The sequence below is a fragment of the Sapajus apella genome, unplaced genomic scaffold (genome assembly GCF_009761245.1).
Source record: "Sapajus apella isolate SASKATOON/1434 unplaced genomic scaffold, GSC_monkey_1.0 scaffold101, whole genome shotgun sequence".
NCBI lineage: Eukaryota > Metazoa > Chordata > Mammalia > Primates > Cebidae > Sapajus > Sapajus apella.
In genome coordinates this window covers 4,903,612-4,919,671 of record NW_022437041.1, presented here as the reverse complement: position 1 = coordinate 4,919,671, position 16,060 = coordinate 4,903,612, and the positions used below count along the sequence as shown (strand labels likewise).

General features: G+C 35.5%; 1 protein-coding gene and 1 long non-coding RNA gene across 9 annotated transcripts in view; both read left to right on the top strand.

Moving 5' to 3' along the window:
* NLGN1 (neuroligin 1) overlaps positions 1-16,060 on the top strand; it is an 873,763-nt gene that overhangs the window by 250,292 nt on the left and 607,411 nt on the right. The window lies entirely within an intron of this gene.
* Positions 402-15,673, top strand: LOC116536480. The gene is made up of 3 exons (XR_004262662.1): positions 402-411; positions 2,794-2,799; positions 15,595-15,673. It is a non-coding gene; the product is annotated as an uncharacterized LOC116536480 (long non-coding RNA).

Sequence of the window (16,060 nt, the reverse complement as noted above, 5' to 3'; positions counted from 1 at the left end):
AATATTTCCCAAATTTTCTTATGACTTCCCTTTTTTCCATATAAAATCTGATTAATGTGACAGGTTTATGCCTGATTGTAGTGGGACAGTGATCAACTTAAGTTTGTAAGTGCCTGGTGGCATTCAGCAGTATCCAGTAAAGGGACTTGGGAAAAAATAGGTTTTAGGAACCCTATCAATAAAACATTGGTAATTAAATAACTAAAAATGGTGTAACTTTTATATGGTAGTTAGAGAAATTTAACAGGCATGGTGACAATCTACATTAATAGTAGATGCTGTGGCTATACATATTTATACTCTAAGTCCAAGGTACCACATAATAGAACTATGAGCAATCAAAGAGATATTGGGCCTTTGCAGATAGATGTCCTAACTACTTCTCATTTTCCATAGGTCTGTTGCTACCAGGTATGTGATCAGGAAGCTGTCATAACCTAAAGTACTCCTTTGATGATTCTCTGTTGGGTGTAATTCCATTACTTGCTTTACAGGAGAGAGAAATAGCTTGGGATAGACGAGTTTTGATGAGAATTAAGAAAAGCAATTGTGCTTCAGAGTGGAATCCAGGCTGTGACATACAACAGCAATAATCTGAATTTGTTCCATTCTCAGGTAGTGCTACTTATCATCTTTATACTGAAGCTTTATGACTACTCTACCTGTAATTTGGAAACAGCATAGAATTATCGTGCTCCTTCAGATGACTTCTGATGAGTCCATTCTTAGTTGCGCAGGGTCTTACAGGATTGGAAAACATGTTTCAGTGTGAAGATGAGGCATCAAAACCTTCTTGCTACTTTGCTTTGGTTCATTCAAAGCTAATGGTGCTATAAACTAGGACTTCCTTGGTATTATCCTTGCTAGTCTCTCCCCAGGGCCCTGTTTCTAGGGTATGTAGGCATGGTGTTGATTCCAGTGCTATAGCACTGCTCTCAGAAATGATCCCCAAGTGATCCACTGGGCCTAAATACCTTTGCATGTTCTATAATGTAATTTATAATCTATTCATACAGCATTTCATTTGTATGGTTTATATACATGCATGGAATGGAGGTTCATCCTCAAAATGTTTGTAAAACTATCCCACAAAATAAGAAAATTATTTGAAGAGTATAGTTAACCTTATTTGATGCTTCTGCAAAGATAAGCACAAAATTATTTTGGTCTTCTCTTCAACAGAGAAGTGTAACTCCATAAACATGAAGCCTTGCATTATCTCATTAAGCAGATGATTCTCTTAACTTATATTGCAACTACTTTCTCATTTTTTACCAAAGAATCTTGTCTTACCATTAGCATTATTGAAAGCAATAACCAGTGCAAGTAATAGTAAAATATTCCGTGAAAATAAAACCTAAATGTAGAAGAATTTTAGAGTTTAGGAAGGTGTCAAATTTAGATGTATGCATTCTCATTCTCATATTATACTCAATAGTGATATGTAAGCTATTAAAAATAAATCATATGAAAGAAAGTACATTTCTTCTGTATGTTTTCAAATGAACAAAGTGGTGATGCCTAAGACCTTTTTATTTGCTGTCTCCTCTTTTTACTGAAGTGTCCAACTCTTTGTGACAGCTGAAATGACAATCGCTGCATGACATAACCATTTACCTAGGGTGTACAAGGATATTTCAGAAATATTAACCACGTGGGAGTCATTTAAGAGGCAAGTAAGTACGACCAGAATCATTTAGCGCTTAGAAACTTCCAGAGCAGCAGTTTAAAAAATAGCCTTGGGCCACAGAGTTTTCTTTGCCGGCTAACATATTGGGTTTATTATATATATGTATGTAAAAAAAGCCCTTGTGATGCCTTGTTCCCTTATTTACAAATGTAGAGCACCGCCATCTTCAAATCTTGATGTGTACCTTATGGTTGCTTATTTACGATTCTCTTGGTGTGTGTGTGTGTGTGCGCGTGCGTGCTTGTGTGTGTGTATGTGTGTTTGGAAGGGGTGGCGGTTTCTTCACTACTTTCGTCATTTGCATGCTTGTGTTTGGTTTTAGCTAGGAGGTATATGTTTTTGGTTCTATGTTTTGTCAAAATTCCTTATCGCAATAGTCCACTACTTTAATATCCATCTTGCAGGCTAAATGTGGCTTCTGAAAGTCATAGGTATTTTGCTTTGAATGTAAGTACTTGTCCTTAACTGGCAGATATGCAAGCTTCTTTCTTCTATATTTTGTTGGTTTGTATAGGTCTCCTGTTCTGAGGACATAGTGAGAGAAAATGTGGCACATATTCTAGTAAAAGGAGTGGTTATTCTTGCTATTCTGTAGAGATAGCGGAGGCAGGTGAATTATGTTCCACTATGTCAGCCCCAAGCTAAATAGAGCTTTATCTTTTCCACACAGTGAAAGCATCTAGAGGGAATGCAAAGTAGTTTCCATTGTGCAATGAATCACTCATTAAAGTCAATTGACATCCAAGGAACACTTGTTTCAGTTATCACAGCTATTGGTTGGGGGAAAGTGGTTATCAAAGAAAGACAGAATATCACACCGGGCCAATCATCTCTTTATTTTTTTTCCAAATAAAAAACATGCTCAGAAGTCAGTTCATTACATTTTATGGGTTCATGCACCAAAATTCAGGTTCCCCAACCTTCAAATACTATGGTATAGGTTCCTGAATGTATATGCATTATTTTCACCTCTAGAAAGTTATTGAAACTATTAAATTGCTTGGATGGCTGAAGATCAAAAGCATTTAGTCAATTAAGAGGAGAATGCCATACCAAGTGATCTTTTGAATATAATACTTTAAATACGAATTCTGCTTTACAAGCTGAAGGTAAAAACTAAACAATTACAAGGGACAAAAACTGCTTTAATGTATTACTTCTTGTCTAAACACTTAAAATATTCAAATTCTACTACTAGTATAAAAGGAACAATATGAGCACCAAAATATATCACGTTCTGCTCTGTCAAGTCCCTTTGACTGGTGAGAAAACACTGGTCCGTATTTTATCTAAGTGTTCCCCACCCATCCTCTTCACATTATACTTGGATGCACTATTGTGTGCTGGAAAGAAGTTTGGCTCAATTTCAGGCTCAAACACTAACTCTTCATGTGGCCTCAAGTTAATGAACTTCCCTGGGTCTGAGTTTCCCCGTCTATAAACAAAGAGAGTGTGAGAACACTCATAAAATATTATTTGAAAAGATTGAAAAGCAAACGTGAATGAGTAGTGTCCAGTGAAGGGTGTGTGCCAATAATCTGCTTAAGAATGTTCATGCCTTTCATTCAGTGTGTTAGCAGCAGAGATGGAGGGAAATGAACTAATGAAAGAAATATGTAGCCAATAGGATCAAAGGAATTCAAAGTAGAGTACTGAGTGAGCTGAAAGTTTTTGTATAGTTTCTTTAGGATTCTAAGAAAATAAATTCATTTGATGACTGATAATTATAATGCTTCAAGTTTATTAATGGCTTACTGCAATGCGTCTCAATAAAAGGTGACTGATATTATCCACATTTTTTAGATGGATAAGTTGAAGTCAAAGAAGATAAATACCTTTCCTAACATTCCATGACTCATAGGTTGGAGCATTTGGATTTGACTCTGTATCTATCTGACATCAAAGTCCAAGTTCTCAGCATTGAGTGAAGAAGCCTCCCAAACTGTGGTAAAGTTACCTAGTTATTATTACACCACATAGCAGTAAGCAAGATTACAGCGCAGGAATAATTCCCCTTAGGATACAGAGTTTACCTTCCACCATTTGAAAAAAGAATTTCTTCTTTGGTTAGATATTTGGCCTGTGTCTTGCTAAAGCTGTTTCATCAGACATAAGTTTATGTTGTATTTAGAGAAATGTATACTATTCCTTATCTTAAGCTATCTCTTAATAAAATTACAATTTATAACTATAAAAAATATAGAATCATTAGTATATAGCATAATCTGGCATTTCGGGCCACTTAGCGAAGGTCATTAGAATACTGTTTCATTGATTAGAAGTTTACCCATATCATTAATATAAATAGCCATCTGTTTATACTGTGAGCATGGTAACAGGCAAATCAGAGCAGGAAGCAGGGTGTATGCAATAGCATTTGGAATCTTGGCGAATCAGACCACAGCAGGTCTTTATTAATTAAATTGCTGTAGGCTGATTGCTGAAGGCATTGGTCTCTTCTGTTAGAACTCAGATGACAAGACTCACGCAACGGTTTGTACATAGTAAATTCTTTAGTCCTTTGACTCTTCGTATATAGCTTATAATTCTCTTCCCTTTCCACTGAAATATAAACAAACCATCTCTCCCTTTATTCATGGTTTCTGAATACATCTTTCAGCTCACAGGCATTGATGACAAAGAACATTATCTTAAGAAGAAAAGTATGAATGTCCAATTCCATTACCAAATAGGCCCTTACAGAGCTTTTATGGAATCCTAAACTTAATACATACGGAAGAAATAATGAACTAAGACTAAAATAATTTGCTTGTAGACATAGTTCTGCTACATTTAAAAAGTATATCAACCTTGATCAAGTCACTTTATCTTAGTTTTCTCACATAAGAAATGAGGAGGTTGTACAATTTAAGGTGTCTATCAGTCATGAAATCTCAAGACCTGCTTGTCTATATTTAATTGTATAAAGTATATTAAAAATTATTGGAATAATTTGTGCAGCTTAAGTTTATTCAGAATTTATCCATTTGAAGTATCTATTTATATCAGGATGGCTACATTGTCTCCTGTTCTTACTTTTTTTGAAATAATAGATGTTTGATTTTCTATGATCCTGTGGAAGGATTCCAGATGTTTTCATTGGAGTCTTTCTTAGCCATTAGCATATGATTTCATCAATTTCCTTTAACTCAAGTCAGTGGTTCTCAACTTAAGATATTTGCCAGTGCCTGGACATATTTTTGGTCGTCACAAATTGGGAGATGGTATCTCTATTACGTAGAGACTAGGATTGCTGTTTTAAACCTCACAATTCACAAGGCAGCTCCATAACCTCCACACTAAATTTTCTTGGCCAAAATAGCAACAGTATACTTTTCCATAGATATATTGAGAAATGCTAAACTAATTATATATACTAAAGTAGAGAGGAACTAGCCTGGGAGTCTTATTTTTATATCAAATATAAAGCACACTGCAGGGAAGATAAGTCACTTTATTATGCATTTGAAAAACATCAGGTGATACTTAGCTGTAAATAATTTTTTTAGTTTCAAAATTCAGTGGGATAGATGGTGAATGCATGGACTTTGGAGTAGGTGAACTTGGGTTCCTGTCCCAACTTTATCATTTAATAGTTATATGACTTCAGACAACTTATTTATCATTTTTGAGTCTCATTGCTGTCATCTGAAAGAGTGTTTAATTATATCTTCGTTTCATTGTTGTAAGACTTGAAGTAGAACATTAAGTGCTTATCAGAAAAAGCTGTTTAAGACAGACGTGTAACAATGATTATGTTGACAATGATAGCTGATTTGCTAAAAAAAAAAAAATTCCATGAATCAAAATTTTCTTTGCACAAAGTTGTTTAACTTATTACGGTTTTACAGCAGAAAAGGAATACTGATCAATGCTTCTGTTGAAACTCAAAAAATATAGAACAAAAACAACTTTTCAAAAACTTTTTAATTTAAAAAATATATGGAAAAACAAATTTTGTGCTGTAAAAATGAAAGTACTTGCGTATATAGAAGCTAGTGCCAAAATAATAAATAGCATTGGAACGATATTGTAAAGAACTGTGCCGAACAAGAGAAGCTCCTAAAGATATTAAAGCCACCCACAAACGAATCAGAAAAAAAGCTGCAGTTGAGAGATGACTGGAAATGTATTGGGAGCTGAGCTGGGAACAGCTTTCAACATGCTTCGTTTCTAAACATTCCATCTTTTCCGCACTAGTATGTCCAGTAAGGTCAATGACTCTAGAAAATGATCAAGTATAGACAGAGGATTCACAGATATCTGAAAGCCAAGCTCTTGAAGATTATCAGTTTAAAATCTGTGAATCACTGCCACTTTTTTTTTTTTTTTCATTATGAGCAGTCTTTTTCCCAAAGCCATCCTGCCTGATGAGTAGGAGTACATTGTTTGAAAGAACTACAGAAGTACTTCTTAGGTGTTTTTCCCCTTTAGCAAACTGTTGGAAAGATGGAGGAGTATTCAGCATGGGGTATGCTGTCGTTATATTTATTCTGGGCCTTTCAGCACTGTAATTTATTTCTGTGCCAAAACAATATGAATTGTTAAAAATGTACTTCTCCAAAATATGAAACAATTGGAATGGATTCCTATTGAATTATGCACATATCTTAGCTAAAAGAACGGTATTTTCTGAATAATAAAAATCATACTCTTTTGCAAAAGCAAAATACTCGAAATTTTTATCAGTACATTTTAAGGGCTATTCTCCCGATTGGACTTAAAATGAACTTTCAAAAAATTCCAATGGTCCTCAGAAAGCCCGCAACATTTATTTTGAACAGATTGTATCTACATTCTCTCATCTTTTTACTGAGATGTTTCTTTTTGGTAATGAACACCTAAATTTTAGAAATACAGAATCACTTTATGGTGCATGAAGATGCTTCTGGAATAAATATGGCCATATTATCCTTTTATGATAAAGAAATGGGTAGCTTGAGTGAGGGAGCAATTAAAAGTGTTAAAAAATGAGTACTGGATAGTATTAACCATTTCTTCTGCTGTGATCCCTATACAAAGGGAAAGGAAGTTTCTATTCATTGAACACCCTCTGTGGGTAAAGTACTCTTGTGATGCTTTCATGCATGTTCTCATGGAATTCTCAGGGCCACGTGCAAGGCATGGAAACTGTATTATGCATTATATGTTATTATGTATTATGTCACAGATGAGATTACTGAGTAGGAGAGAAGTTAAGATCATTCAGTTAGTGAGTAGAAGCTCTGAGTTTGAATGCGGATGTCAAAGTCTCAACTTCAGTGCTCTTTTCTCTAAATCACACTGCTTGCATTTTTTATTATTCTATATGTGTTGTTATCTAAACATTCCCCCAAATGCTCTGAATTTCTACTGCTAGGTGAGGTCTTTAATGATTTGAATGTTTCTGATCTCATAACTTATTCCATATTAGTGACTGGCATATAGTTGGTTCTTATACTTGGAGAAGTACCTTGTTAAATATATTCCAATATTGAAAACATACAAGAAATACACCTCGCTTCATTTTTCAAAAAAAGTTGGTTGATATGGTCTGGCTTTGTGTCCCCACCCAAAATCTTGTCTTGAATTGTAATCAGAATTATAATTCCCATGTGTTGGCGGGGTAGGGGGGAGGGGCTCGTGGGAGGTGATTAGATCATGAAGGTGGTTTTCCCATGTTGCTTTCATGATAGTGAGTGAGTTCTCATGAGATCTGATGGTTTGTATAAAGGGCGTTTCTCCCCTATGCTCTGCACTTCTCCTTCCTGCTGCCATGAACGCTAGAGGGACATATTTGCTTTCCCTTCTTTCATGATTGTAAGTTTCCTGAGGCCCCACAGCCATGCTGAACTGTGAGTCAATTAAACCTCTTTCCTTTATAAATTACCCAGGTCCTGGATATGTCCTTATTAGCAGCTTGAGGATGGACTAATACAGTGGCAGAATGGCACACATGTGAAGCCATTTAGACATTCTGAAGATAAATGTTATATAAATTCATCATTATATTTCTGCTGAAATGACAAGGTTTACATAATTGACATTGAAGAATCTCACATGTGTAAACAACGCTAATCTTCTGCCTATTTTAAATAATGTTACCAAAAAAATTCTATTTGGTATGCATTCAGAAATAGTTGCCTAGGACAGCATAAAAAAGTTGAAAAGATATGTATATCAATGGGAAACATTTAAGTTTTACCTATGTGGTTTTATGCATTTCTTAATGTGCAGAGAGAAAAATAAACTGTTGTCGAAATAGTAGTGACCAAATTCTTTTCATACATCGTTTCCATAATACAAAGTTTGTCATAATTATTCATGTTTTTTGGATTTGTAATTGGTATTAGTTTCAACCTTCCATTGGCATTATAACTTAGTGCTTCCAAATGCATTTTCTTTTTATGCCTGGCCTCTTTTCCTCAACACCTCAAGGACAGAAAATGGCTATTCATCCTTGTGTCCCTTCAGCCATCGTGTGGATAAATTCATACTTTACCATACTGTTGTATGTGATTGAGGATATAAATTATGATATACTTGGAAAAAGCATCATGTCTGTAATGAAAGCTCTGGCCTTACATCTTCTCTTAAATGTCAATTGACTTTGTGTTCCTGATAAATATGTATATAATATTGAGTACCTGATAATGTCACTACAACACTATCAGCTTTTCCCACCTCTGACCATTGACGTAGATAAATACAAACCTAAGTATCCTCTTTTAGAAAATTAAGTGTCCTATTGATAGGATACAATCGATGTAATTCTGGACCAAATCATAAGCTCAGATGTATTTTCCCTAAAATGTGTGTCATTTTATATGCAATTTATTCAGTCAGCGCTAAAAGCTAAGCTATGAAGGGAGTTGAAAACATGCCTCATGTATTGGTGTTAAAACAAGTTATTGTTTTTGAAGGGAAATTCTGTTGTTAGGGATGATACAGTCCTGTTTTAATCAGAGGATGTCAGAGTTTAAGGATCTGTCCTTACAGAGATATGATTAATGCAACAATCATTCTCTAACAGGGACTCTCTTGATGACACGCTCTTTCTTTTAAGATGATCCCAGTTATTTTGGATGTGTTGTACATTCATTGCTGTCCTGAAGGTGAAAACTCGGCTCCAGTGAAAAGTTTTTTAAAAGCTCATTTACATGAATACTAACTAAAATGACAATAAAGATGAGAAGCTTTATTTATAATAGTTTTTTAATGGTACCCAACATCAAGACATCTTAAACTCTAAAAACAACATAGTTTTTAATTGTGTTATTAGAATTGTAGAAAATACAGATTAACAAACAGAGCACTCATTATCCTAACCCACATAAAAAGAAAACGTTAACATTTTATTGTATATTGTTCAAGATTAGTTTCTTTGCACGTATTCAGACATAGGAACTCTTTGGACATAAAATACAAAAAGTAAAAAAGAATAAACGTAATCACTTTATACGTTACATATTTTTCATTCTGCTTTTAAACATGACAATAGATTATAAACATCCATGTATGCCAAAAATCTAAAGAAATAAAATAATTTTTGTGACTGAATATAGCTTTGTGTGATATAACATAATTTATTTGCTAGGCATTTATTGCCGTAATGAAACAGACACATACATATACAGCTCTGTTGGCTTTTCTGATTATTTCCTTAAGATATATTTTAACAGATAAAATTGTGGGATCAGTAGATATATGTACTTCTTTTTTAAAACATTTTTTTAAAACTAATTTTGGACTGGCAAATGGCAGAAATGGCAAAAATAAGACAGAGATTTACCCAACACTCACCACCCAGATTCCCTAACTGTGTTATAATGATTTAAACCAAATAATTACATTGGTATGACATTATTATCTAAATTGCAGGCTTTAATTAAATTTCATCAATTTTTTTTCTGTAATATCTTTTTCTGTACCAGGATTCTACATAGGTTTTCACATTGCATTTGGTTATTATTTTTTCTGAAACTGCTTTTTTTTTGTGATTCGTAGTCTCACTCTGTCACCCAGGATGGAGTGCAGTGACACAATCTCAGCAAATTGCAACCTCTACCTCCTGGGTTCAAGTGATTCTCCTGCCTCAGCCTCCTGAGTACCTGGGACTACAGGTGTATGCCATCATGCCCAGCTAATTTTTGTCTTTTTAAAGTAGAGGCAGGGTTTCACCATATTGGACAGGCTGGTTTCAAACTCCTGACCTTGTGATCTGCCAGCCTTGGCCTCCCAAAGTGTTGAGATTACAAGTGTGAGACACCATGCGTGGCCCCATTTTTTTATAATAGCAAAACCTGGAAACATTTATAACGTCTTAATTTAATAATGTATTATGTCTCATTTATTCATGCCTGCAATCCACAAACATTTACTTGTCTTTAGTTGAAGGCACAAGGGATACAGTGGGCTTTCCTTAAGAAGCTTACAGTCTAGTAGGAGGAAACAGACCTGTGAATAATATGATTGTCTAAATACTATAATTGGCATTTTTCCAGATTATTATGAGTTCAGAAAATAGGCAATGATCAAAATTTCTTCAGGGAGAATCTAACTAGACATCACAGAAGAAGAGCTAGTTGCCAAGTCTGAAATATGACAAAGTAGTTATCAGTTTAGTTGGGTTTTTAAGGCAAAAGAAAAAAATATTTCCAGGAGAAGTAATGAGCAGAAAAATAGCAGCCTCAACTAAAAGGCTCACAAACCAAAATGGATGCATTTTAGGGTAATATAGTGGTGTGGATGGATGGCTGGTGCAATGTGAAGCAATGATACTGAAATACATCACAAGTAGAAGCCATATCTGGGAAGAACTTGAAATTATTGCCATTTTCTCGTGATAGCTAATTGTGTATGTCTTCAAGGAAGACAACCCTGTGTGAAAGACTTGGCCATTCTTGAGTGTTGTGGCCATAGACAATTCACTTCCTCACTAAGTCTTAGTTTCTTTTGTTTTTGTTTTGGAGACAGAGTCTCGTCCTGTTGCCCAGGCTGGAGTGCAGTGGTGTGATCTCAGCTCACTGCAACCACCTTCCTCTTGGGTTCCAGCGATTCTCCTGCCTCAGCCTCCCAAATAGCTGGTATTAAAGGTGCAAGCCACCATGCCCAGCTAATTTTTGTATTTTTAGTAGAGACAGGGTTTCACCATGTTGGTCAGGCTGGTCTTGAACTCCTGACCTAAAGTAACCCACTGACCTCGGCCTCTCAAAGTGCTGATATTACAGGCGTGAGCCACCACACCCGGCCAGTTTCTTTATCTTTAATATGGGAATACTAATACTTAGTTCAAGGGGATTCTGTGAAGATATAATAGATATGGCAAACCCCCATGCATGGGCCGTTGTGGATTATCATAAGTGTTAAAGCTATAACATAAGTGTTATATTTGCATGCAGTGTTTTTTTTTTTTTTTTTTTTTTTTTTTTTTCCCCTGTAGACATTGGGAAATCATTGCAGGGCTTTAAGCCTATGAGTATGTTCTTACTTTAAGAAAAAATAACGTGGTGACAATAGGTAGAATGCCTTGAAGGGACAGTGACACTTGTTAGGAAGGTGTTACATTTATTGGGTGTGTAGAGGGCAGTGTAATACAATCTTGTTTTATATTGTTTGTATTAGTTTCTCAGAGCTATTGTAACAAAGTACCACAGACTGGATGGCTTAGAGCAATAGAAAATGTTGTCTCTCAGTTCTAGAGGTCAGAAGTCTGAAGTTAAGGTGTTCGTCAGGGCCCTGCTCCCTGTGAATGCACTGGGAAAAGATCTGTTCCAGGCTCTCCCCTAGCTTCTGGAAGATCCTTAGTTTGTGGCACGGAAACTCAAACCCTCACATAACACTCTTCCTGTGTGCATGACTGTCTCTTCACTTGGCTTTCTTTTTATATGGCTATCAGTCACCATGAATTAGGGGCCACCCTATTTCACTACGTCTTCATCTTGATTTAACTAATTATTTCCACAACAACCTTATTTCCAGATAAGCTCGCATTCTGAGCTACTGGGGATCAGGAATTCAACAGGTGAATTTATGGGGACACAATTTAAGCTATAATGTTGTTTTTTCTAACTTCAGTATTGGATGGTCCCTTCTGGGTGCTTTTCTGGGTGCTTCCTAGCACTCTGGTAATAAGTACAGGTAAGAAAATTTAAAACTACGTTTTTGTTATAATACAAGTTTTTTAATAGAACTAGCTGCCACTGACCATTGGTGCCAATCAAAAACCAACTTTACCATTCAAATACTGGCAAGTGTGGGATGGTATATAGAACTTCTGTTTACTTATGCATATATTCTTGGAGAAAGCAGTTTAAAACTATTATGTGATATAAGGATTTAAAAAAGAAAAACACAAAAATCTTGTTTATACCATAATTAAAACTACCCAAGGAATATGCATGTCTGAAATTTAATATACTAAAAAGGTTTTAGTTTTACTATGGTGGTAAGATTTTGATTTTGATTTCAAAAGCTGATTTTTCCTGTAAATAAGGAGAAAGCAGATAAAGTGAAAGCTTTGAACTCTGGATCTTAATTTTCATGCAGTTCAAAAATTGTCATCATTATTCTGAGAACATAGGTGCCTGGTAACTTGATGTGATTATTAATATCACATCTTGTTTTTTCCCCCGACCCCCGACCCCGCCAATATCACATCTTAAATGTGGCATGAAGAAAGGGCAGAGCATAGGGCTGTGTTACTGCATTCTTTCCATTTTTATTTTAACTATCGACCCACTGCTTGATGCTAAGAGAGTTAACTTTAACCTCACTTAGTCACATGTTAACTTAGAGTAAGGACAAAAAAATTGATGTGTCATTCATTTGTTTATTGGAAGATTATGAAGTATCATGTCAGGTTTTGTTCCAGAAAAACATTTTTGGACTCAGACTAAAAATGCCGTGCTTTTGAGTGTGATGAGTGAGAAATAGAAGTGTTCCATTTGCTAATTATGAGTTATGGGTGGTTTTTTTTTGTTTTTTTTTTTTTTCAGAAGTTCTGTAAGTAGCTCTATTTAAAAATTAAAAAATGGACAAAGTGCATACAGCTATTTTGGGAACAAAATGTCATTATTACTGGCGGTATACTTTTTCATATATTGAACTAATATGTAGTTCAGAAAGTTCCTTGCTAATTTATCAAAATGTCATCTTCAGGTACTGGTTGGGAAATTAATAACTGCTGAAGTGTGTGACCATTGAAAAGTGTCACTACCTGCAGGGGCCTAACAGTTTTTAGCTTCTAGCATGAAGCAATGATGTTAATCATCAGTGTTGAGATTTAAAATGTCAGAAGTCCTTAAAGTTCTTAGCATAAAAATAAAGGCTAAAAGTTAAGCGTCTATTGTACTATAAATCCAGATGCACAAAAAGAAAACACAGTACTCAAAAAGTACTTTAAAGTACTCAAAGTACCTAAAAAGTGCATAGGAAACAAACAGCTTTTAACAGTATAATGGCAAATGTCTTAATTTTATTCTTATAGAAATGATTACTATTGGCTTTTAATTACTCTAAATTGAAGAATGGTATATTATTAGTACACTCTTCATAGATAATGTGTTCACTCTTAAATACTTATGTGGCCAATCATTTGTTTGAGCAAATACAGTTTTGCTTCCCCTGACAAAACTCAGCAGTTAGAAGAAGTAGCATAGAACTTATAGCGAAATAATATAAGAATTAAATCCCTTGACCAGACATGTTGGCTCATGCCTATAATCCCACACTTTTTGAGGCCAAAGCCAGTGGATTGCTTGAGCCCAGGAGTTCGAGACCAGTCTGGACAAAGTGGCTAAACTCTGTCTCTACATGAAACATAAAAAATTAGCCTGTAGTCCCAGCTACTCAGGAGGCTGAGGTGGGAGATCCCAGCTACTCAGGAGGCTGAGGTGGGAGAATCACCTGAGCCAGGGAAGTCGAGGCAGCAGTGAACTGTGATTGTACCACTGCACCCCAGACTGTCTCAAAAACAAACAAAAAATAATTGAATCATTTTACCTTAACACGGTTAACCACACTGGAAGATAGAAGATCTTAAGTAACTCCACAATTTACTATACTTTTATTTGCAGCAATACTTCTCCTGCCACTTTACATTTGGTACTTTGTTTAATTTCCCAACACTTTTGCATATACTTCACTCTTTTTCTCCTCCCATTGTACAAACAAACTAGGTAGGACATTGCATTTGACAGATGAGGAAACACAGGCACTGATATTTTAAGTATCTGACCCAATGGCAAATATAAGCTAAAACACCTGGTACTACAATTTAGGCCTTCCTGAGATCAGTGCTCCAATGTAAAGCTTTGTAGTTAAAATGTTATTTTTAATTCAGAATGAGGACTTAGTGCTCATAAGAATTCAAATAAGAAAGGAGTAGTTTATCCGTAGTCATGAAGCTATACTGCTCTTTAAGGGTTTAGCAGAGTGACCTTTGGGATTTATGTGCTACCTTGCTTCTAAAGAGAATACAGAATTTTTTTCAAATGTTATTAATCTGTACCTGTGAGGTAAGAGATGGTTGCTATCAGGGCAAATAAAGACTAGCTGAAATGCTTACGAGATCTGTGTCAGGTTATTATTTACAATAGAGTCTATTCTGACACCTGATAATATAGAAATTCCTGGATAGGTGAAGATTAAATCTTGGCTGTGTTCCCAATGGCTTTGGACAAATTATTACACCTCTGAGAGCTTCCGTACCTTGTCAGTGCAGTGGGGATTCTGGTGACACCTGTTGGATAGAGTTGACATGGGAATTGAATGGGAGATCCCATGTAGATTGCCTAAAAGAAGGCTGACACCTTCAAGGAGATAGCCTTCCTTGCTCTTCTTTCCCCACCATGTTAGATGCTTCTTCATTATTTCAGCTTATGTTACCTCAGTCAAGCCTTATTATCATTATATATAGCATTTTATCCTCAAGCTGAAGTACCTATTACAATGTACCTCATTTAACTACACTTTTTCCTTCCTTGCTGAAAAATAGAGGTCAATGGAAACAGCAGAAATGATTGCATATTACTCAAAAACTAGGAGATATTTCAGCCGACAGATCTTTAAGGAGTCACTGTAGGTGTTTGCTGGTTTAAGCCTTGTGAATAAACAATTGCTGTCTCAGAGTAAAAGGATTTAGAATGACTGTTATGTTTTTAATAATTGTGATGGTGTGACCTGGAGAATAGTTTGTGATTAAAGGTTGATGTTTTTAAGTACTAAATGGGGACTTTTAGGAAATTATGTGGGTAAATCAAAGATTTGCATGATCAGCATCAATTTTTTTCCCTCATGAAAAATTGCGATAACCATATATGATCAGAGTGGTATTTTCTTGATGCTATGAAATATAACACTGGGTAAAATAGTAAAATACTAAAATCAGTTGAGCATAATTTATGTTAAGTCACTTCTTTAGCAATAACTACCTAGTAGTACTAGTTAAGCCCTGATACAACTCTTAATATATAACAATATGGTTATGTCATTCACAAATAGGAAAATAATGCTTTTCTGTTTGCTATGACAGACTGCTTGTGCATTTATTCTGAAAGCAGTATCAGAACATTAGGGTATACATTAAAAGGAGCAGCATTAAAATATGGCCTATTTTACTATTTTTGAAACACTGGTCTGGTTTGCATGGTCTAGTTTGCTTACCATGATTTTTGTAGTAATAGAAAACACAATTTTTGCAGGAAGGTTGTAGGAGTATCAAGCATGGCGCATTTGGTTCCTAAAATAACCCTGTGATCTCAGTGACATTATCCCGTTTTGTGCATGAGGAATCTGGGACATAGAGAAGTTAAATATCTTGTTAGTGTTACACAACTAGCTAGAAATCACAATGCAATCTCTATCTAAGCACAAAAGCCATACACTTTTTTGTTTCTTTAAGTATATATGTTAACGGTAGAAAGGTGTCCAGGTTCTGGGTGTCTTGAACAAAGAATTGGATGAAATGCACAAACAAAGCAAGGAAGGAATGAAGGGATTTATTGAAAATGAAAGTACACCCCGCAGTGTGGGAGCGGTCCCCAGCATAGAGGCTCAAAGGCCCCACTGCAAAATTTTTGGAAGTTTAAATGCCCCTTAGAGGATTCCATTGGTTACTTGGAGTACACCCTGTGTAAATGAGGAGAACGAGGTAAAGCTACGAAGTCATTGACTTGGCCTATGCTCTATGGAGAGGATATTTCCTGCCATAGCTGAAGTGTGAACCGGCCTCATGTTCCCTGCCTCCAGACCCTATTTTCTTGCCTCACATATAGTCATCCAGTCATCACTCATGTCTAGATATCCGTTTTAAGGACATACATTTTGTTTCGTTTTCTGAAGTAATGAGAGGTAAAAGAAAAATAGATAAAATCATAGACTTTTAGCAAA